This window comes from Anabrus simplex, chromosome 1 (genome assembly GCF_040414725.1).
Source record: "Anabrus simplex isolate iqAnaSimp1 chromosome 1, ASM4041472v1, whole genome shotgun sequence".
In the NCBI taxonomy this organism is placed as follows: domain Eukaryota; kingdom Metazoa; phylum Arthropoda; class Insecta; order Orthoptera; family Tettigoniidae; genus Anabrus; species Anabrus simplex.
In genome coordinates, this window is record NC_090265.1 from 699,068,508 (window position 1) to 699,092,434 (window position 23,927).

Sequence of the window (23,927 nt, forward strand, 5' to 3'; positions counted from 1 at the left end):
AATGTAGAGATTTATTGTCATTCCGAAGTTGCTGCAATTTTTCATCTTGAAGCTGGATCTTAGCAATTTTATCACAGTGGCGGCTGGTGGTTAAAAAGTTCAGTGGTGCACAGTTTTTACCAATGATATAATATGATTATAGGCTAATTTTCAAATCTAGATACATCAACAATACTTTTTTTATTAAAAATAAAACAAATATTTTACATTTTTATTTTCACGAATATTACTACAACGCATCAACATTTTTTCATTTAAAAACTCTTTAACCATATTGAAACGAAATACTTTGAGGTAGCCTAATTCGGGTATTGAAAAAATATCCTTTTGTAACGTATCTGGTTTCGAAATTAAACGTCGCGTGGTCCAACCCATTCGTTTCACCTCGGATGTTTCCTCGGCAGTCCGTTGCGGAAACGGCCTAGACATTAAAGACTGCATCGAATTCATGATCTGGCAAAACACCACTAACTGATGAAAATGCACAATAATAAAAACACACATGCTGACACGAATGTTTACACAATGGAATCAATAAGCTACTTAGCTTGTATGCACATAACAAAGCTCACGACTATACTGAAATAAATGGCGGTATTTATTTTCAAATTTAGAGCCATTAGTAATATATACAGCCGCGGCCGACTTGATGCGTCGCTCAAACCAGGACGAATAGCTCTAGCTAGCTCCTTACGGAGCACAGCGAGGGATCCAACCAGCCGTGATCCCGCAGATGAACTTCCATCCGGTGTCGCTAGATGACACTCCTGTTCTATAACAGAATCTCACATTGAGCAGCAACGGTCTCTAGCGACTTTGCTAGTAGTTGGTTACGTAGGAGCACGGCCGATTTGATGCTTTGCTCTAGCTAGCTCCTTAGCGCAGCGAGGGATCCAGTCAGCCGTGGTAGGAGGAGCCAGGTTGATAAACCTCCATTTAAGCAATGTGTAAGAAGCTACGCCTATGTTTTCCTCTCCCCGCGCACCCCCCTAGCAGCCCAAAAGCACACTTCTAGCAGCCCCGCGCACCCCTTGAGAAACCCAGGTTTCATCCTACCTCAGGTTGATTTCCCGCTGCAAACTTCGCGGCTCCTGCAGTGAACATCTAAGGGTACCGGCTTGTAAATTATCCTGTAGTCAATATTTGCTCTTTCAAACTGTTAAAAGGTTTGTCTTGTTGAATGAAAATGCAGTAGTTGAGTAATCTAAATTATGAAACTTTACCTAAAATAAACATAAAAATTTACTGGGGCTAGCGCAAACCTGCAACCTTCTGGAGAAACCGCCCCTGTTTTATCATAGTCCATTATTGATACTTCATCAACTCTAGATAATGCGTCGGCAACAATGTTGCCTTGACCACTGACATGACGAATATTGGTTGAAAATTGCGATATGTACTGCAGTTGTCTCATCCTCCTAGGATATGCCTTTTCGTTTCTTTGCTTGAAAGCAAACGTGAGCGGCTTGTGGTCAGTGAAGATAATAAAGTTTCTACCGTCCAGTAGATGTTTGAACTTCTTTACAGAAATATAAATTTCCAACAATTCTCGGTCGTAGGTACTATAAACCTTCTGTGACTGACCCAGCTTCTGTGAAAAGAATGAAATCGGTCTCCAGCTTCCATCTTCCAATTGCTGGAGTACAGAACCAACCGCAAAATCTGATGCATCAGTGAACAGTGCTAGAGGCAGGTCAGGGATAGGAAATGCTAATAATGCTGCATTTGCGATATCATATTTGCACTATTCAAACATCTTCTTCGCTTCCTCAGTCCACTGAATAGGTCCTTTTTTGCTCCCTTTAGGAAGTCGTGCAGAACGACTTGAGTAACGTCAATAGTAGTTGACTACACCAAGGAAGTACGGATCTCATGGATTTTGTCAAGTAACTTGTAATTCAAAATTGCTTGCACTTTCTGAGGTAGGGGACGAGAGTCCGCTGGTGATATCCAATATCCAAGAAAGCCTAATTCATTTACTCCAAATACTGACTTTAAGATATTGATACGAAGTCCATACCTAGAAAGTCGTTCCAGGACCAGTTGTAGTTGTGACATGCTCTTCAATGCTGGCTGACGCGGTTAAAATATTATCCAAGTACGGAAACACAAAATCCATTCCGGTCTCTCTGTCCAAAAAGCTGGAATGTTTACGCTAACCTTATTTGCTTCTGGTCGATTTTCGGGCACGCTTTCGTTACTCGTCACATCTTCTCTATATCACGTCGGGGTCATCACTATGTGACACTCTTGTTAGTATTATTGTCTGAATATAATCCAAGATATTATACACGTGCACCTTAGAACATTTATTACTTTTAAATGTTTACATTGTCACTATTAACAACTTATCATTCTCACACAAACGAATAATACACCTGTTGCTATATACACTGACTGACAGAGCAAATGCAACACCAAGGAGGAGTGGTTCGAAAGGGATGAAAGTTGGGGAAAAAACAGAGACGGCACGGACGAATAATTGATGTTTATTTCAAACCGATATGCAGGTTACACAATGCGCACGGCATCGACTCAGTAGGATGTAGGACCACCGCGAGCGGCGATGCACGCAGAAACACGTCGAGGTACACAGTCAATAAGAGTGCGGATGGTGTCCTGAGGGATGGTTCTCCATTGTCTGTCAACCATTTGCCACAGTTGGTCGTCCGTACGAGGCTGGGGCAGAGTTTGCAAACGGCGTCCAATGAGATCCCACACGTGTTCGATTGGTGAGAGATCCGGAGAGTACGCTGGCCACGGAAGCATCTGTACACCTCGTAGAGCCTGTTGGGAGATGCGAGCAGTGTGTGGGCGGGCATTATCCTGCTGAAACAGAGCATTGGGCAGCCCCTGAAGGTACGGGAGTGCCACCGGCCGCAGCACATGCTGCACGTAGCGGTGGGCATTTAACGTGCCTTGAATACGCACTAGAGGTGACGTGGAATCATACGCAATAGCGCCCCAAACCATGATGCCGCGTTGTCTAGCGGTAGGGCGCTCCACAGTTACGGCCGGATTTGACCTTTCTCCACGCCGACGCCACACGCGTCTGCGGTGACTATCACTGACAGAACAGAAGCGTGACTCATCGGAGAACACGACGTTCCGCCATTCCCTCATCCAAGTCGCTCTAGCCCGGCACCATGCCAGGCGTGCACGTCTATGCTGTGGAGTCAATGGTAGTCTTCTGAGCGGACGCCGGGAGTGCAGGCCTCCTTCAACCAATCGACGGGAAATTGTTCTGGTCGATATTGGAACAGCCAGGGTGTCTTGCACATGCTGAAGAATGGCGGTTGACGTGGCGTGCGGGGCTGCCACCGCTTGGCGGCGGATGCTCCGATCCTCGCGTGCTGACGTCATTCGGGCTGCGCCTGGACCCCTCGCACGTGCCACATGTCCCTGCGCCAACCATCTTCACCACAGGCGCTGCACCGTGGACACATCCCTATGGGTATCGGCTACGATTTGACGGAGCGACCAACCTGCCCTTCCCACACACATTATGTAACATTATATAACATTATATAATTTCTCGATGCGAATCTTGTTCCTAGCATGAATTTCATAGTTTGGCTTTGCTATGTAAACAACAACAGTACTAGTACGTAAAGTTTACGCCAGATGTCGCACAGCGATGCATAAGAGATTCATAGTTTGCGTTTCAAAGATTGTCAGTACGAATCTCGAAGATAACCGAGATCAACCACGGCCATCTTGATATATAGAGGCCTGCTACCAACAGTTGTGACGTCACGCGTATAGTGCTCACTCTCCGTCATCGCGTGTAATTCCTATATTGCTGATACGATACTTTTTATCATAATTTGACAAAGGAAATGCAATAAAAAGCCTATAAACACAAAACACCGAAGAAACACTATGAAAAGTATGCATACGAATACACAAAAATATGCACTCAAGGTAATGTATTACATATTGTAAAATATTCGACTGAAGGCTACTCACCTGGACTGTACGATGACGGTGAATAGGCGAATGATTTTCTCTCAAAACAATGTAATTCTTTTATGCTTGTCAAAGACGTATTTTCCAAAATATAACGGACCTTGGTCACAATAGTCATTAACTCAGCAGCACACACCCACACTTGTCATGGGTTTTTCAACTTTCATTATCAAAACATTGAAAACATCCCTAGAATTTCCACTGTCTAAAAATATATCTTTGAATCAGATATCAAGGGATGAGTTAATGTGTAGCTTTCCACAATTTAAAAAGTAGTATGATGGTCACTAGACAAACTGTTGCTGTTTATAAAATGCCATTATATTACACTTAATTGAGCACATAGTGTTATTAATTAATTATTTATGAATGACGGGAAAATATTTGCTATGATATGATAGATCTTGAACACAACGCTCATTAACTCTGCAGCTCACACCCACACTTGTCACAGAAATTACTAAGTTTTTCAACTTTCATTATAAAAACATTGAAAGAAACATCCCTACAATTACTACTGAATGAGGTATCACGGTCTGAGTTAACGTGTACCTTTCCACAATTTGAAAAGTAGTATGATGGTCACTCGGCAAGCTGTTGCTCTCTCTAAAATGCCCTTATATTACACATTACACTTATTTGAGCATATAGTATTATTAATTATTTATGAATGACAGTTAGCAAAAATATGTGCCATGATATGATAGTTTTTGGACACGACACTCATTAACTCTGCAGCACACACCAACACTTGTCACAGAAATTACCAGATTTTTCAACTTTCATTATCAAAACATTGAAAGAAACATACCTACAATTACCACTGAATGAGATATTAAGGTCTGAGTTAATGTGTAGTTTCCCACAATTTGAAAAGTAGTATGATGGTCACTCGGTAAACTGTTGCTGTCTCTAAAATGCCCTTATATTACACTTATTTGAGCACATAATGCTATTAATTACTTATGAATGACAGTTAGGAAAAATATTTGCCACGATATGATAGATCTTCGACACAACACTCATTAACTCTGCAGTTCACACCCACACTTGTCACAGAAATTACCAGGTTTTTCAACTTCCATTATCAAATCATTGAAAGAAAGATCCCTACAATTTCCACTGTTTAAAAATACATCTTTAAATCAGATATCAAGGCCTGAATTAACATGTAGCCCTCCATAACAAATCATATCATGCTCAATAGGCGAACCGTTGTCTCTAAAATGTTATTATTTTACGCTTGTCTGTGCGCACAGTGTTGTTGTTAATTATTTTTGAGTAATTGTTACTGAAAATGTTTCCGAAAATGTGACAGATGTTGGACACAACACTAATGAACTCTATACCACACACACACTTATCACAGTAATTGTCAGTTTCTTCAACTTTCGTTTTCAAAAAGTTTGTAAAAACATCCCTGTGACTTCCGGTGTTCAAAAAGGCATCTTCAAAATCAGATATGAAGTTCTGAAATAAAGTGTAGCCCTCTGCAGCAATTTGAAAAACAAAATCTGTAGGCTGTTTCAACCCCTCTCTGCACAGCTTTAGCAAATATGATTTTGGTTTGAAGCTTGTAAAACAAAACTTTTTTGACATCAATTTTGGTAGAAAATTCAAGTACATTTAGGGTTGTTAACTTACCCAACAAGTCCTCATAATTTGATACCTTGTCTCCTTCCTCTGGCGATTTTCGTTTGGCAGGCATTGGTTGAGACAAATATGACGGCTGCCCAGGAAATATAGTTGGCACAGCATCGTCAGTTAGTTTTGGCTTTACCCTAGGCACAGTTAAAACGGAACCATCTGGTCGTTTTGCAGTATCAACTCGAATTATGTGAGTTCAAAATTAGATCGGTGTATAGCATAAATCCATTTTGCTCGACTCTCCTTATAGCTAGGAAACGCAAATATTGAGATAGCCACCTCCTTATTTGATCGGTAATTGGATGTAGGCCTACATCCAGGCACTCTACACGTTCGCCCCATTTTGCAAAGAGGAGCATATACTACACTAGCACATTATAGTAATAATCATAATTAAATGATAAACTTTAGAGTACTTTAGACAATTCATAATAGCCCAGTGGGTACACTTAACCTATCACATAACCTAGCAATGCTTCCTAACATCACGCTGCTCAAATTAGTATTCTATAGTATTTAACACATACTATTGCTGAAAATACATCCTTTACTGATGCTTCTTCATGCAGTTATGACTTTTAAACACGAACGATCACCTCTAATAACGTTGAAATAACAACAACGTGCTACGAAACCACCATGTAAACAAGACTCGTGCCTACATATCGCTGCACTAAAAAACTGACGTCATCACTAGAGAACAGTCATGTGTAGCAGGCCGGAACTTCGAGTTGGCTGTTGATCAACCGATTCAGCACTAGAGTGTCTATGTATCACTAAAACGTGCGCGTACTATAGTTATGTAGATATTACTTTAAGTAGATAATTGGTAGTTGAAGTGTTGAGATTGTGCCGTTTAATCTTCAAATTAAGATATATCACATTAGATTCTCGTGAGTGATTTCTCGTTAGATCGACATAAAGGAATTAGGCAGTCTTCTATAGAAATATAACCAAAAGCTAGATACAGAAACGAATATCCAAGTAATGCCGTAGCAGATGTCAAGTTCTTTCAAGAAGAATACCGGTAACTAAATTTCAAATTCAGTCAGGCAAATTAAAGGGATAAAATTAAATTTTAATTAAAGATAAAGCTCAAATTCAAAGAAGTAAAATCAAAGGAATTAAATTAATTATACGACCTTCAGGTTCTTTAAAATTAAAAAAACATGGAAACCAATTAAAAGGAAAAATAAACTGAGCTCACAAAGCAGTACTTTCAAGAAATCTTCAGAGAGGCTAAACTAGGAATAGGTAACAACCGAAAGAAATGAATCTAAGAATGGGGTACTTAATTGATCACTTTTTCCAAACCAGGTTTTCACACAGTAGTAGCCTATATTTCAGAGTGAAATATGTTTCTTAGAATCTACTTCAACTGCAGAACGGGAGCAGTAACATGTGAAATCCACGACAAATAGAATCAACACAAACGAACTTAGGGAAGGAGAAAACAGATTAAATATTTAAGTGATACACAGTTAGAACTAGTCGTCAACGACCAAAATTATAGGCAATTAAATATTAGTAATTCACAACAGCCAAGCATAGGGAGAAATAGAGACGCATTACAGGATCACATCTCATCCCAAGAGCGGAATTCAACAACGTCTCTCGTACCCGCCGTCAGCTGTCCGCACATAACAAAGGACAGAGACGGCAAATTTCAAAATAACACGAGCAACGCCCACACACATCTAAACACTGCTGTCATGGCGACGGGGACACATGACGAAGGCCCACAAAATGGCTACCCACCCAGAAAGGAAAAAATACACAGCCGAATGGTGACAAGAAACAATTTCCAACTCTTAATCACTTCCCTGATGGGGATTTTCAGATTATAAGAAATGAACACGTTCAATAACATTACAAACAGTTACACAAAGCCCCAAATAATTGATAATAAATTTACAATTAAAAAGATGTAGATTACAGTCTATTATTGGTAACGGCAGAATACTTTTCTCGTGCACGAAGATGATTTGGACAGTAGAATATTATCCTTTTAAGTACTTCATTAAGCCAGACGAATTTAACCTGGATTTATCTGATTCCCTTCTCACATCGTTAGATTTCCTGGTAACAAAAGTGGATGCTTACTTACAGATTGTACTAAGGTCGTAGAGAAAAAAATAAAAGGAAATAGAACGGCGATAAGGACATCGCCCCTTGGCGATGTGATCACCCAGGGTCAATTACAACCCACATCTTTTCTTCTTTCTTCTCTTAAAACCAGTTAAAATCCAACAGTAATCGCAGAAGCAGCTCCGTCGTATCTTCACTTTCCAAAACAAGCACTGTCGCCGATTGTCGTGCGTGCAAGGAGTAAAAGTGAGTCTACTTTCGTGGTTGCTCCTAGGTGGCAGTACAGTCTCCACAGCATGCCTACGGAATGCCGGCGTTACAGTGGCGGACAGCGTAACTATTAGCTCGCACCATAAGACACTCCTAGATCAATTTCCATGAGTCGAAATAATTATAAAATTTAGCTTTGATCAAAAGGTAACTTGACAAGTGTCTAGGTACACTACAATACGCATCCGAATTCCGTGACAGTTCCTCCTCCCCCGAAAGACTAACATGGGGTAGGCCGAAACGAAAATGATCGGTGATTAAGGATCACTTCAAATATACATGTAATAAAATTTCTTACTTGACGTTACTAGGAGAAGCGAGGTTACCGGTTAGAACAAGATCCTTGAGCTTACATGATAAGCTGATAACTCAACAGGCAGTTGAAGCAGATTAACGTGCGTCAGAGTCCATAATTAGATTTGTAGAACAAGTTCACATCACTCCATACGATAATGATCTGTTAACACAGAAACAGTCTATTTTGAAGAAGTAATACACGAACCGTTATACTCTCTTCTGATATTTGCACGAGGTTTAATATTAAATTCCCGACGGCAAGAAACAGGTGTCAACAATCTTTGAACAATATTAATAAATTAAATTTTTAATGAAAATTTGGGCTTCTACTATAAAGAAAGGCACGATTCACATGTAAAAATCATTTACGTACACCCAGGAAGAAACTGGAAACAATAAACCCAATAAATTAGAGCATAAAAATCATTTAACTAAGGGAACACAAGAAACATCAAGGCCATTGCTACATCATCAGGCATCCAACCAATCCACATAAGCTACCAACAGAAGAATCTAAGAGTTTCAAAATAAACCCCAAAGAAGGACCCCAAGAAAGGAGTTACATAGAAAACCAAGAAAAAACCCACCCAAAAAAATAACGCTTGAACGCAGTACCCGCAGTACAACTAATCAGTGAGTTAAATAATCAACAACTAAAATGCTTAATAGGCACAACAAAATAATTAGGTAGTTTAAGATAGGTCTGGAACAACATCTCACAATTACGTGCATAACCAACAGAAGAAGAAAGAGACTAGAAACCAGTTCAACAGACAAATAGTAACACCGAAAAAGGAAAGATTTATTAAAATTACACAAATCCATGGCATAATGGAGGGACATTTTCAGAGCAAGGGGAAAAAAAGGACCAGACCAGTCGGAGACCTCTTAAATTTCAAGATGACAGGTTCCGGAATAGTATGCCATCAACAACATATCAGCTAATTAACACCCAGCTAAATAAGAATAACTTACAGATCGAACACTAACACTTCACAAGATCCTAATTAGCACCATGGAACCAACAGGACAGAAATAAGGAATTAAGAAACTCAGGAGGGAAAACCATCTGGAATCAGATAACTAGCCTACTACACAGGATTACTAACACAATTCACTCCTCAATGAGACGTCTAATCAATTTAAAAGGAGAGAAAAACATCAGATCAGAAGACTAAAGGGAAAAATAACGAGCAACGACTCACACTGCGTACACAACCGGTTATCCCTAGGGATCTCAGCATTATCTGGTCTATAAATACGTGATATCCACATCACACTGTCGCTTAACGCCAACAGGAACCTCCTCCAATTCTCAGGAGAACAGGCAAATAAAATATAAATGGAGGGATACGAGGCAAGTCCATGGAAAATTCTCTATGAACTATGAAGAAGGCAGTACACTACAAATAGACCCCATAATCCATGAGCAGTGAGATTCCAGTACCGACTAGGGGAGTGTTAGTCAGTCCCATACCCAACTAACAAACCCGCAGAACGATAGGATGACCAACGAGTAATGTCAACATACACTAGAAGATCCACTGAGAGAAAAATACCATAGAGTGGCAGATAAAATTAAAATGAGCTTTACAGAAGAATGAATAACAAACACAATGACATCAGATCAACAGGTCATGCAAGCATACATAGGATGAAGAAACCATAACCCACAAAATGAAAAAGTTACATTAGACAGGACTAAATAGTTCAATCAGAGTTATGAACCAATGCCAGGTTTATTTCCAAATCTACAGAGACACAAGTAACATTAAAGACAGTACGCTGTCCATACCGAAGTGCCTTAACCACATTAAAACAACCCAATAAAACAACAAAACCGTAAAGACCACCCAGAGACACGTACCAGCCCATAAGGGATAAAGGATCTACTATCCTCAGCAACATGCTCAATAATCAATATGCCACCCCAGAATCACCCCAAAATCAAATCCACGGTACCGTAACAACATAACCATTCAACACAGGATCAGAGCCACGCCTTTTTAGGTTTAAAAGAGCGTTCACCCCTCCGGTAGAAGACCCAATTGCATCATGCAACACCCAACAATAAGTAGAAATGTTAGGGGATGCATGTAATCCATAACTCCAAATGGAACTCTACAATAACCATAGGTAGAAGAATTTTCAGAATAATATCCTTGGTACATAATGACCACGGCAATGCACCAACCCAAAGGACAGAGAATAACCAGGTACCAGGGGTAATAATACATCAACTAAGCCTTCCACTAAAATGACAGGATCACAACACCAAAATTCACGAGTAGGAATCTTGAAGTAGTCTACACACAAGATGGATATTCAACAACCCAGTGACCAATATAAGCGAGAAGAGAGTATATACAGTACATACCAGGGACAGAAAAACTCAAGTAAGCAATAATTAGGAAAGGGAAAACCAGTAAAAACTCTAAACGTTCAGGCACAGGGCCAACAAGTCACCCAATCTAATACCGATTTACATGGCTCAACAATACCTGGTGACCTCTAGATAGGTAGATATCGTAGACGTAGCTCGAATCATCACCAAGGACCAGGCATACACACATATACACAAGGAAAGGATGATGAAATGAAAAAATTTCCATGCAAACAACTCACTCAACACACTCAAGGTACCTACAAACATACAGTAGTTTGGAAATGATCGACCCACGATATCACAGATGGATTTAGTACTCAATCTCCACATAGGAACAGGTACACGTCACTAATAATGAGTGACATAACACAATAATGATCACACCAAGATAGGTATAAGTTGGCACACTTCAATTCCACTTAAACTTCAGAAGGTAGTAAATTAAACTGAGTTAACAAGAAACTATTATAGGATAGATAAGGCTAAACATTTTCAAAATAAGAAAGGCCCAAAAATCACTAAAGTGTCACAGGTTGGATTAAATTTAAGATCATATGTTGCACCCTGATTATCAGATATTAATACCTAGCAAGAACTGTTACTGACATGAAACTATAGTCATTAGCCATAGATTAATAGTCACAGATAAATATGTTTTTACAGTGCAGATTAAAGGATATACACCAACCACATACAATCGCCAAGATTTCAACACAAGCTCCCAGACAGTGACAGAGGTAAGGTGTAAACAAACACGCAGCAGTTCAGCCCATAACCTGATACGCTAGAGCTTGACACCAGATAGGTATGCCTAAGGTTAGATTCAGTATAATTACTATTCCCATGCCGGTAACAATGCTGCAGAAATATATTAGAAACCTTAGATACTCATATAACCTTCCAGGACGTGCACTGCCGAAGCACAATGCAAGGAAATAACATTAACAGAAGTCTGGGAAGCAATATCAAATGCCAAGACCGATAAGGTAATAGGATGTTTCCCAGAATACCAGCATTTGACCATAATCCAATTAACACCATAAGAAGGCAGAAGTGCACAGATAAACACCAGGCCAGTTAAGAAAATGATGTTCTCAGATCTTTTTCTTTGATAACCAAATTCACACCTTAAATTAATAAGGTACTAATAATAGAAAAATAAAATAAAACCAGATCAAATAACTCACCAGTTCACTGCCACTACCATGTCCAAGCATATTTAATACAGCAAGCACTAGGATAGCACACCCAAGCTCCCAAGCCACAGAATTAGGAATACTTGTAGCTCAGATACCTCACCAAGCAGCAACGGGCTCCCTCGAGATAATTAAATGAACATGGAACAGAAACATGCAATAATATAGTTTTAAGTCGAATCTTGCCTTCCCCTTTACAGTTTCATGCACTTAACACGATTTTATTAATTTAGTCAGTATTCAATAATTCTCAAGATAGGTAAAAATGACCACTAACAGTTTACTACAAGGGAAATAGAATCACAGGGAAATCCCCCTGTGGGTGGGGGTGGTAGAATAACACCCACGGTATCCCCTGCCTGTCGTAAGAGGCGACTAAAAGGGGCCCCAGGGGCTCTGAACTTTGGAGCGTGGGTTGGCGACCACGGGGCCCTCAGCTGAGTCCTGGCATTGCTTCCACTTACTTGTGCCAGGCTCCTCACTTTCATCTGTCCTATCCGACCTCCCTTGGTCAACTCTTGTTCTTTTCCGACCCCGACGCTATTAGGTTTGCGAGGGCTAGGGAGTCTTTAATTTTCACGCCCTTCGTGGCCCTTGTCTTTCTTTGACCGATATCTTCATTTTTCGAAGTGTCGGATCCCTTCCCTTTTTCCCTCTGATTAGTGTTATATAGAGGATGGTTGCCTAGTTGTACTTCCTCTTAAAACAATAATCACCACCACCACCTCACCTTACATCAAAACAAGTCCCTACACATCAACTGTCCCCCCCTGTGGGTGGGGGCGGTAGAATAACACCCACGGTATCCCCTGCCTGTCGTAAGAGGCGACTAAAAGGGGCCCCAGGGGCTCTGAACTTTGGAGCGTGGGCTGGCGACCACGAGGCCCTCAGCTGAGTCCTGGCATTGCTTCCACTTACTTGTGCCAGGCTCCTCTCTTTCATCTATCCTATCTGACCTCACTTGGTCAACTCTTGTTCTTTTCCGACCCCGACGCTATTAGGTTTGCGAGGGCTAGGGAGTCTTTCATTTTCACGCCCTTCGTGGCCCTTGTCTTTCTTTGACCGATATCTTCATTTTTCGAAGTGTCGGATCCCTTCCTTTTTTCTCTCTGATTAGTGTTATATAGAGGATGGTTGCCTAGTTGTACTTCCTCTTAAAACAATAATCACTACCACCACCACATCAACTGTCTGCATATAGACTCAAAGTTCACAACGAGCCTCTGTTACCCTATGTAGATATAAACTACTGTAAAGACCCCAACGTACTGGTAAAACGTTTACAACTGCTAAGAGCCTATCATGATGCTGGTTACACACAGTACAAAGAAGATATTTTTGAAATAGAGCATGAATTACGTCGTGTAGGTATTATTAAGTAAGCGCTTACCCTCACCTAAGTCATCCATCTGTAGTATATAGTCGATCGAGTAGCTATATTCGTATAGATTATTTCCCAACATTCTCCCTTCCTTAGGGTGTTAACTCCGCCTCTAGTTGTAGAGCCGGTCTCAAGCCCGGATAAAGAGAGGAGAGGCACCCTAGCCCTTTAGCCCATTAGCCCTTTAGCCCTTTTTGCCCATCAGCCCATTAGCCCTTTTGCCCATTAGCCCTTTAGCCTATTAGCCCTACAAGGAATGTGCGGTAATCTAATCTTCTTAGGACAAAGATATCCCCTGACATGTTCTAAACACATGTTGTATCGAGTACAGTGTTCTATTTTAGTCTTGATCACTTATTTAGTGTTCTAAACACTTCAATCAATGTTCCGATCACATGATATTAACGGCATAGAGTGCAGTGTTCGATTCTAGTCTTGTTATGTTTCTTTAGTGATTTGCAAGTCTAAACATGCATAATGACGTCATCACTGCAGCACGTTCTTACTCTAGCTATCCCGATGCAGGTTTAAACTTGTTCGATAGAGCTATGCCTTGACATAAGAGGAGGCCTTAACAGCTTATGTATAGCCGCTATTGTTTAAAGATAGCTGCTGTTAAGAAAAAGCACGTAGAATTTTTCAAATTACCCGCCACCACATTTCAAAGGTATGAGGTTTAGTGCTGTAAAGATACCTGCACGATGCAAAGCTAGCTTTCTTCATCAGAGCAGCCACCATCTTGTGTGAGCACCTCTAGGCCGTATCATAAGGAGCTGTGTATAGTCGCCGTCTTGTCGCTGCTACCTTGCGCAAGCACCCTTAGGGCGTCTCATAAGAGCAGCAGCCATCTTGTGCAAGCGCTCTTACCCCCTCTAGGGACACCATGACCTTGAAGTCGGTGTGGGGGCTTGTGTGCTTGTTGATCCCGAGGGCTGTGCCAGCTCAGGGTTACCCATGCTGGATAGGCCTCGGTGTAGGGCCAGACTAACAAGGTGTCCCCCGAGTTGCTTCAGAGGTGTCTGTGCTCTTTATTCTTCATCACTATTTCTACCCTTCTATTCTCACCATCTTTAATTTCATTCCTCTTCCTGTCTGGCCACCCTTTCTGCCTCGGGTAGATTAGGTTAGACATTACAGAAAAAAAAGAAATTAAAAAATTAAAAAAAATTAAAAAATAAATTAAAAAAATAATTAGGTTAGCACGGAGGTTTTATCCTCCCCCAATCACAAGTTTCGGGTCGTGGCGAGGTGATGCATGGCTACTGGGTGAGTAGTTCCTAGCGACCCCCTCCAGATACCGGGCGCCCTCTGGAGTATATAGCCTTGCCTCCGGTAAATCTCCTTGGCTCTGCCGGAGGTCGACGTCATATTTCCGTGAGTACTCGTGGGACCAAGAAACGGAACCTCTCTCTTCACTTTCAACTAATTCAAAGGGTGGCACCCTTCAAAAAACTGTGTCCAAGATTGCCAAGAAACGCAAGCGGTTTACTCCAGTTCCAGTGGATTATGTAAGTGACGAACGTCTTCCTCGATTCCTGGTTGCTTCCAGGGTCGATGGTAAGAGTTTTCTTGATGAATGTCCTTTCATGATCAGCAATTCCATCAAAGAAATTGTTGCTGGTGAAGTCGACGAGATGCGCAAGCTCCGCGATGGATCCGTACTTATTAAGACATCTACGGCTGAACAGTCCAGACGGCTACTTAAAGCCAAGTTATTCGGTAAGGTAGAGGTGAAAATCGAGAAGCACCAAACCCTTAACTCCTGCAAGGGAGTAATATTCCACAGGGATTTGGTTAAGTCTTCCGATGATACAATGATCCGGTACCTAGCACGTCGGGGTGTAACCGACGTGAAGAGGTTGAAGAGGCGTGTGGGTGATAAGCTACTCGATACGGGTGCTTTCATCCTTACCTTCGACGCTGAGACCATACCTGAACGAATAAAGGTAGCAATGTATCGCCTGACTGTTCGTCCGTATATTCCGGCACCAATGAGGTGTTATAACTGTCACAAGTTTGGCCACACCTCATTGCGATGTACAGGTTCGACGACCTGCAAAATGTGTGGGAAGTGCGAGCATGCTGGGGTTGAATGCACACCACCACCTGTGTGCGTCAACTGCCCGGGTACGCATGCTCCAATCTCCAAGGAGTGCCCCACATTCAAGCGGGAGAAGAAGATCCAGGAGATAAAAACGCTGGATAAGCTATCTTATCCAGACGCCCGGAGGAAGTTCAAGTCCATGGCTGCTCCGGAGTTCTCCATCTCATTCGCGGAAAAGGTCGCAAACGTACGGATCACTCCACAGAGTTTTGTACACAACATCGGTACTGAAAATGCATTGAAAAGTCAAAGCCAGCAACAAAATTCAGTAACTAAAGAAACTGGAGATTCAGCATGTGAAGCACCGAAAAGAGCGTTACTGTCGACGTTGCCTGGGAAGGGCCCTTCCCAGGAACGTTCGGCTGGGAAGTCCTCTCCCAACAGGGCGGGGGGAAAGACTTCCCCAAATAGGGCTGGAAAGTCCAGCCCTCCTTCCAATGCCCAGATCATTAAGGAGGAGAAGGTGAAGCCACAGAGCTCCCGTAAAACATTGGAGAAGAAGCCTTCTCCAACTCAGTCGGGGTCCACAGGATCACCGAAGAAATCCGGCAAGCCATCTGCCGACTCTCCTCCCAAAAAGAGAGAAACGGTGGGCAAGAGCGAGAGGGCCAGACGCCCTCTTGTTCGATCACTTTCTGGAGAACCTAGTTCTCCCAGGAAGAAGGCCCACTGTTCCAGACCAATAAGATCACCGTCCGCGGAGGGTCCAGTCACCGCGCCTCCTTCTTCTGAGGAGACAATGGAGACTGAACCACTCATTGTCGTGGATGGTGACGACAATACCGACAACAACGGCGGAAAATGGCAGGTAGTTGACAAAAAGAAGGGCAAGCAATTGTCCTAATTTCGCAACACTACCAATCCACACAATGGCACTATTGCAGTGGAACTGCAGTAGTTACCACTGTCGCCTAGCTGAGTTACGTCAACTGATATCCGTCTATGCGGCCTCCATAGTCTGTCTACAGGAATCTCGTTTGAGACCTGGACACGACACGACTATGAGAGGATATCGTCTTTATTCCAAAGACAGAGTAGCTGTGGATGGCGCGGCAACTGGGGGCGTTTGTACCCTAGTTCGCTCCGACATCTTCAGCGAAGAAGTACCTCCCCCTGTGGGTGGGGGCGGTAGAATAACACCCACGGTATCCCCTGCCTGTCGTAAGAGGCGACTAAAAGGGGCTCCAGGGGCTCTGAACTTTGGAGCGTGGGTTGGCGACCACGGTGCCCTCAGCTGAGTCCTGGCATTGCTTCCACTTACTTGTGTCAGGCTCCTCGCTTTTATCTATCCTGTCCGACCTCCCTTGGTCAACTCTTGTTCTTTTCCGACCCCGACGCTATTAGGTTTGCGAGGGCTAGGGAGTCTTTCATTTTCATGCCCTTCGCGGCCCTTGTCTTCCTTTGACCGATACCTTCATTTTTCGAAGTGTCGGACCCCTTCCATTTTTCCCTCTGATTAGTGTTATATAGAGGATGGTTGCCTAGTTGTACTTCCTCTTAAAACAATAATCACCACCACCACCACCACGAAGAAGTACCGCTCCGTACTCAGCTAGATGCAGTTGCAGTTCGCACTCCGTTGCCAGTAATGACAACGGTTTGCAACTTGTACTTTCCACCGGATTATAACCTTGATATGCATGCACTACAAGATTTGATCGCTCAGTTGCCTCCTCCTTTCCTCATGCTGGGGGATGTGAACGCCCGTAACACACTATGGGGTTCTCCGTCTTCCTGTTCTAGGGGGAGGAAGCTCGTGCGAATGATCAACCTATTTGGTCTTTGTGTGCTCAATACAGGGGAACCGACACATTTCAGTAGCGCGCATGGCACATTCTCACACCTGGATGTCACTTTGTGTAGCAGTGCGCTAGTTCCCCTGCTACGGTGGCAAGTTCACGACGACCTCTGTGATAGTGACCACTTCCCGATAATTCTGTCTCTCTTGAATCAAAGACAGTCCGAAGTACCCAAGCGCTGGTTACTTCGGCGGGCAAATTGGCCAGAATTTACAAAACGCGCAGTGATGGCTGATGATATGCTGGAGTCTGTTGACGACCACGTCTCTTCCATTACTACTGGAATTTTGGCTGCTGCAGAGGAAACAATTCCTTCCTCGTCCGGTATTCGTCGCCGGAAACAGGTCCCATGGTGGACGGACGAAATTGCAGCAGCCATATGTGATCGCCGACGGGCTTTTAAGCATTATCGTCGGAATCCTACGATGGCCAATCATATCGCATTTAAGCGTCTGCGCTCGAAGGCCCGTTTTTTGATTCGAGAAAGTAAGAAAGCTACGTGGGAAAAGTATGTGTCAGCCATCACGGCACATACTCCGTCATCACAAGTGTGGACAAAACTCCGCCGTATTGTCGGAGTACAGAATGCGCCCCCAGTACCCGGAATCTCCATTAATGGAGATATAGTTACGATTCCTTCAGTCATTGCAGACCACATCACGTCACATTTCGCAGATACGTCCAGCTCTAGGAGATACGACCCTGCATTTCTTCCAATTAAGCGCGAAGCAGAGGCCCACCATCTCTCTTTTGCCTCTAGTGCTTCGCATCCCTACAACGTGGCCTTCACGGAGTGGGAGTTGCGAAGTGCACTTGCGCTGTGCAGAGATACGGCTCCTGGACCGGACAAAATCCATAATCAAATGCTTAAACATTTGAGTGACAGATGTCTCAAGCATATCCTCACCCTGTTCAACAGAACATGTATTGAGAATATTATTGATGTCAAAGCGGCAAGTATTAGCCCTATATGTATTTTTTATCTCCTGCCTGCTGTTGATGATCAAGATGCTTGTTGTTTAAAGGGGCCTAACATCTACGTCATTGGCTCCTCCTGCCTGTTAACCTTCCATTTGCGTTGGGTGTGCAATCTGGCTGATAGTACTGCATTAGTGAGCAACCATGTGCGTGTGGAATAGCATTAGTAAAGCAATACATTGGCAGATTCAGATTCATAATTGTCCTCTTTATGGGCAGATAAACTGTTGATGGATAGTGATGATGTGCTGGGGATAGTTCAGTAGAAAATAACAATGACAGTCACCAGATTGAATAAATCAAATAAAACTTTCATTTTCTGCCACGATGAGGATATTATAAACAGATTGTGTGTTGATTTGTATCTTATTTCACTTGCAAAGTCCGAAGGAAAATGTTATTTGTAAAGATCTTGTTTGTATAAGATGTATTACTATGGTTGAGTTTCATCTCATCGTTGTTGCCAATCTACCTTGTTCCCTCAACATTCAATGCCAGTTATTATATGCGATTGTGAAGTGATGATTTTCACACATTATACATCTCAATTGGCCACTACAATAAAATCCTCAGTATTACAGTATGGCCAGTATTACAGCAAAGAGTTCATCCTCCTCTTCTTACTAAGAATAAGGTCCTTTACATGTACACTTTCTTGCTTGCAATTGGACAACGCAAGAACCTGTACACTTTTAACTCAGGATTAAGTACTTGTAATGCATATTTGGAGTTTGTTCAAAATCCAGACTTTTTAACTGTGTTAAATATAAAATCTTTCCCTGTGCAAAATGAGATAAGCAATACATGATCAAGAATGCTGCATATGACAACCTAGTGGGCTTTAATAAGGCTGTAAACCCATCTGCTAATAGGAATTTTGTGGTTAATAGAATCGAGAATTTAAAAGGTTCCTTTAGAAAGGAACTGAAAACGTTCGAGATTCCAAACAGTCCTGTTTATCAGCAGACGGCATGTACATTCCATGTTTGTGGTATCGCATACACTCAACTCTCGATTTACCGTAATCGGATCAATCACATTGCGGCTTAACCGTGATATCAAAATCACTAAAATTTCATCAGTATTATAGTTGCAGTAATACAGAATTACAAAAGGTTTGGATAATATTTCCAGGATGATGCTCTCGTCGCTGAAAAACTTGTTTTGAGAAACTTGAGAAGCAAAATAAAGAAAAAGTGTTCCTCGGTACAAAAGCAGAAAACCATGACTGACTATTTTCAGAACGAGTAAAGTTAGGTAGTCTGAATATTTTTCTTTGCCTTATTAGTTTCAACAAAAAGTGCTGTTCATTTTTCCATTTGTTAATTGTGCTAAGCGCTACATTTACTGCAACATATTGGGTAAGTTAATAAAGAACAATACAGTAATATCATTTATTATAATTTTAACTGTACTTTCAGTACGCCTGTTCAATTTTTAACTTCTTGAGAGTTAACCATGATTTTACTTATCCGGGAAGCCTTAACGCAACATTATCCCGGTTAATCGAGAGTTGAGTGTACTACTTTTAGTTACAAAGGAGCAGGAAATTTCTACTGACATTATTATTAACTTGGACGATGATGAGAAACATGATGATTAGGGTTTGGAAATTTATAACCTAAAGAAATATGAAATATGCAAGCAAAAATGCCCCCAAAACTAGCTAAATATGACCCAAAAGAGGTAAAATATGACTTAAGCATTTTAGGGTTAGGTACCAAGTATTAGATTATTACTAACATTAAATGTGCCGAAAAGTGATTACCGATAACACAGCAGACACATTTAATCATACACACTGACAGAGCAACATCAGATACTTTGAAATTTTATACATTCATTCAGCATCATCCCTGAGGTGCAGCTCTCATTCTGTTTTCCTAAAAGGGAACAAAAGACAAAAATATAAGCATCCTTTTTAGTATCTGTCAGCGTACATTCGTACAGCACCTACTTTTTTTTGGAACCATGTTTTTTAAACCTGCTGCCTGCCTTTTTCGGGAAAAGAAAGAAAAATACATTTACTGTGTTTGAAATCCTTTATAAGAAACTCGGTGCAGGTAACTTCGACTTACCTTGTTAAAAGTGACGCCTTAGCTTAAAGAAAAATACTCAAAATATGACCTACTATGACCTTGTAACTGCTTCGTCAACGGATTACATTCTTTACCCGATACGTCCATTTTTTACTCGTCGTTGGGCAACCTAGTTTGACGAAATGGAGTCGCTCATCGGATACCTCAGGGTTTTCTTATGGCAAGTAAGACATGTAATCTTACTGTAGAATTCGCTTTACGTGAGTTCAAGAGAATCCCAACTCACGGATGACACCTACCGACACTCACGACATAATAATAATCGTCGACAACTTTTTCCGAATATTGACTTCGAGAGAACTTACCATGATTAAATGAAGCACCCAATTTCATGGTGCCTTTCTTAGCTATTAATTAACTTACGAGCTAGACGATAATTAAAGAATTCATGACACAAGCAAATATAGAAAAATAACAAGACATTTATTAATAAATATTGAATTATTAAATTACCATATTATCCGACGCATTATTTAAAATTGACTGAAAATAAGTATGGAGAATCAGTCAGCGCTGGCTCGTAAAATAAACGAAAAGTAATATCCAGTATTTTAAAATTATTAAGATGATCAGTTCCTTTGTGAAGTAGAAGTTAAGTATTTACACATTTACAATAGATCACTGGACACATCTGAGGTCCACCTTGCAATTTGAACGTAAGTGTAACATCAACACCATTAACTTGTTACGATAGTTCACTTCCTTAGTCTGATTAAACCAGTCTCACTTGGACATAATGATCAGCCGAAATGCATCTCAAATACACTAATAAGTTAAGTCTGAATAAATTAGAATACATTTAAATAAATTTGAATAAATCAAAGAAAATCGAAAATAGATCTAAGTAAATCAAGATAATTCCGAGTAAAATCCGAAGTCATGATTTTGTTGCAACGATCTCGTTGTGTGTAGATAACTACTTACGAACTAAGGCATTCTTTCCTAGTGCCTGGTAAATACGGCTCCTACTCTATCCTTTCCCTAGCTGTGGTTCGTTAAAAAAAATGTACGTTCAAACGGTGAATATTAATCGATCTAGCTATCTAACTAATTTCAACATAATCCTTGGCTGTCATACACATGTCCTTTTAGGTTCAATGTCCCTTTCTTTAGTTATATTTCAATAACATTCTACTACAATGCAAGCTACTTTTCTCTTTCGCAATTAGTATGGAAGCGCTATGCGAGATTCGGTGTTGAAAAGCATCTGGTTAAATACAGCTATTCAAAGTATTGTAGTATTCTGGTGTTCATTATAAATCAACTACACTGACATACGATTTCGTCACGAGCAAACATCTATAATAGTAAACCCAGTTCGTACCTTGGCTTGTGTCGCTCCAGCGGTGAGGGCAATCTTACGTAAACGAATCATAAAATAAACTTGTAGTGTGGCATATCTTAACTTGCAGGTACACGATGGCCCTGCATCGCCTGAAACATCTCATATCACTATATATAACTCGAATCTTTCATCCAATTACCATAATCATATCCTTATTACAACATCCATCTAATATTAACACAGTAGCCTCCATAATATTTTATCGCGTTCCCAAATTCTCGACTACATCAAAATACCACACTGTTTCTTAATATAACATTTACAAGTCGCTGCTTCTCATAACCTACGGATGAGTTCAATGCCCTTTCTATGAACCAAACAATGCGTAATTCCATTTGTTTCTTTCTACACCGCGCACAACCACTCGTGACGTCAACTTTAAACATTACTTCAATGAAATCTCTATAATCTCCCAGTATGTCATTTTAATCAGCTGTTTCCACATTTCTCTTTCCAACCTCACACTTCATACGAGTATTTAGTCGATATATGTTGACGTATATATCCATTACATCAGTAACTACTGCTATATTGCTAAATCGTAACTACGAACTTAAATATCTCACACATCGTTGGTAATCCTCACTTGCATTGCCATATTTATCGGTCTACAATTAGCCCATCGGCACATACCTAAGGTACATGTGTAGGCAAACCAAAAATTATGCGATAAAATATTGTGAATGACTTAGCTCGCTCATGGTTGTCCCTGGTCCAGCTGTTCTGTTCCCAAATGGATGTAGTTGGGTCTTCGGTTCGGTCACGGGTTGAACATCTGGTACATTATCCGCTCCTTCGTTCTGGAAGTACTATCTGGATTCCCGTTGCCTTCCTTCGTCATGGCTCGATCAGATGGTTACCCGTCGCCTTCCTCGTCATTGCCTGGTCGTATGGTAAGATGAACTGTTCCCAGGTTGGTCCATCATGTGTATTTAGCACATCATCTTCATCATCTTCTTGTCAGTCTCAAAGTTGAAGATTATATTGCAGTATACAGCCATTTTACTATTCTTCTCTGACGTCTCTAATCCTTAATTTTATTTATTTTTATTTTTCTTCGTAGCTCTCTGACGTATCCGCAATTTCGTAAGATAACGAATTCAGTACGTCTATTTTCTGTCTGAACTGCTTGTGAATCTTGACGAAAACTTTTCATTATTCTTATTCAACCGTTGGAAAATACTTCTTTTCTTATGCGTGATCCTTTGCTTCTCCTAAAAGAATTCATTCGCTGACGGTAATTGCATCCGCTCTCTACGTCGTGAAAATTCAAGAAGTAGTTTTTTAATAATAATCAAGTTTTTTTATTTGTTTTAAAAAACAATACTGTAGACCGTCCACTGTCCGTTTTACCCGAACACTTGACCATTCCATGACGTATATGGCCCTCCATAACATCACAACAGGTGACTATTCCTTGCTTGCAATAGATTACTTGACCCATACCTTCAGTCGGCGCCATTTTGTAATCTGTCGCGAACGTGTGAACAGGCACAACCTTATATCACTAAAATGAGCAAAGTATGACCTACTATGACCTTATATCACTAAAGTGAGCAAAGTATGACCAAAGCAATAAAAATGGCAAAAATATTCATTTGTATGCAACAAAAAGTTGCTTTGAATGTGGTCAGGGATCCATCATTCATAGTTATTTTTTAGATTTCAGGTAAAATGACCTCAGGAAAGAGATATGACTTTTCCTTAACATCCAAATCTGCAGTGCCAGGTGGCCAATATATCAGCCATGTGAGCTGCTGCTAAAACTGTCGGGGGCTGATCTGTCGGCCACATTTTCCTCTCGCCTGTATCTTCAATTCCTGCTGCTGTTAAGGGCCGATGGCCTTCGATGTTAGGCCCCTTAAAACAACAAACATCATCATCATCATCATCATCATCATCATCAATTCCTGCTGCACGATGGCAGCATAAGTAATACCACCAGATAGATCGAAGCTTTCACTCGCTAAAAATATTGGTAACATGTGATATCGATATCAGTGAAGTTTTATAAAAGCTTTCTTTCGACGCATTGTAAGTTCAGTGCGTGGTAGTCCTGCACTCTGCCCCTTCGTGTCACTTCCTTGTTATCTTCTTTGTTTATTTACTTCCAACAGTGTAAGAAGCCCATTTTCATTATGAGACAACTAATGGAAAAGCAATGGGAATATGGGAATGATATGGTGATGACAATCATTGACATTGCAAAGGCAAATGGCAATGTTACGGTACTGTAATTTCAATTGCTCTCTGAATGAACAGCAGCATCGCTTGAAAACCAACCTTTTTCGATTTCCATGACCAACAACTTAAGGATTACTTTTACAACTTGTTACTTTTATACGGCGCACTGGACTTTTTTATGGAT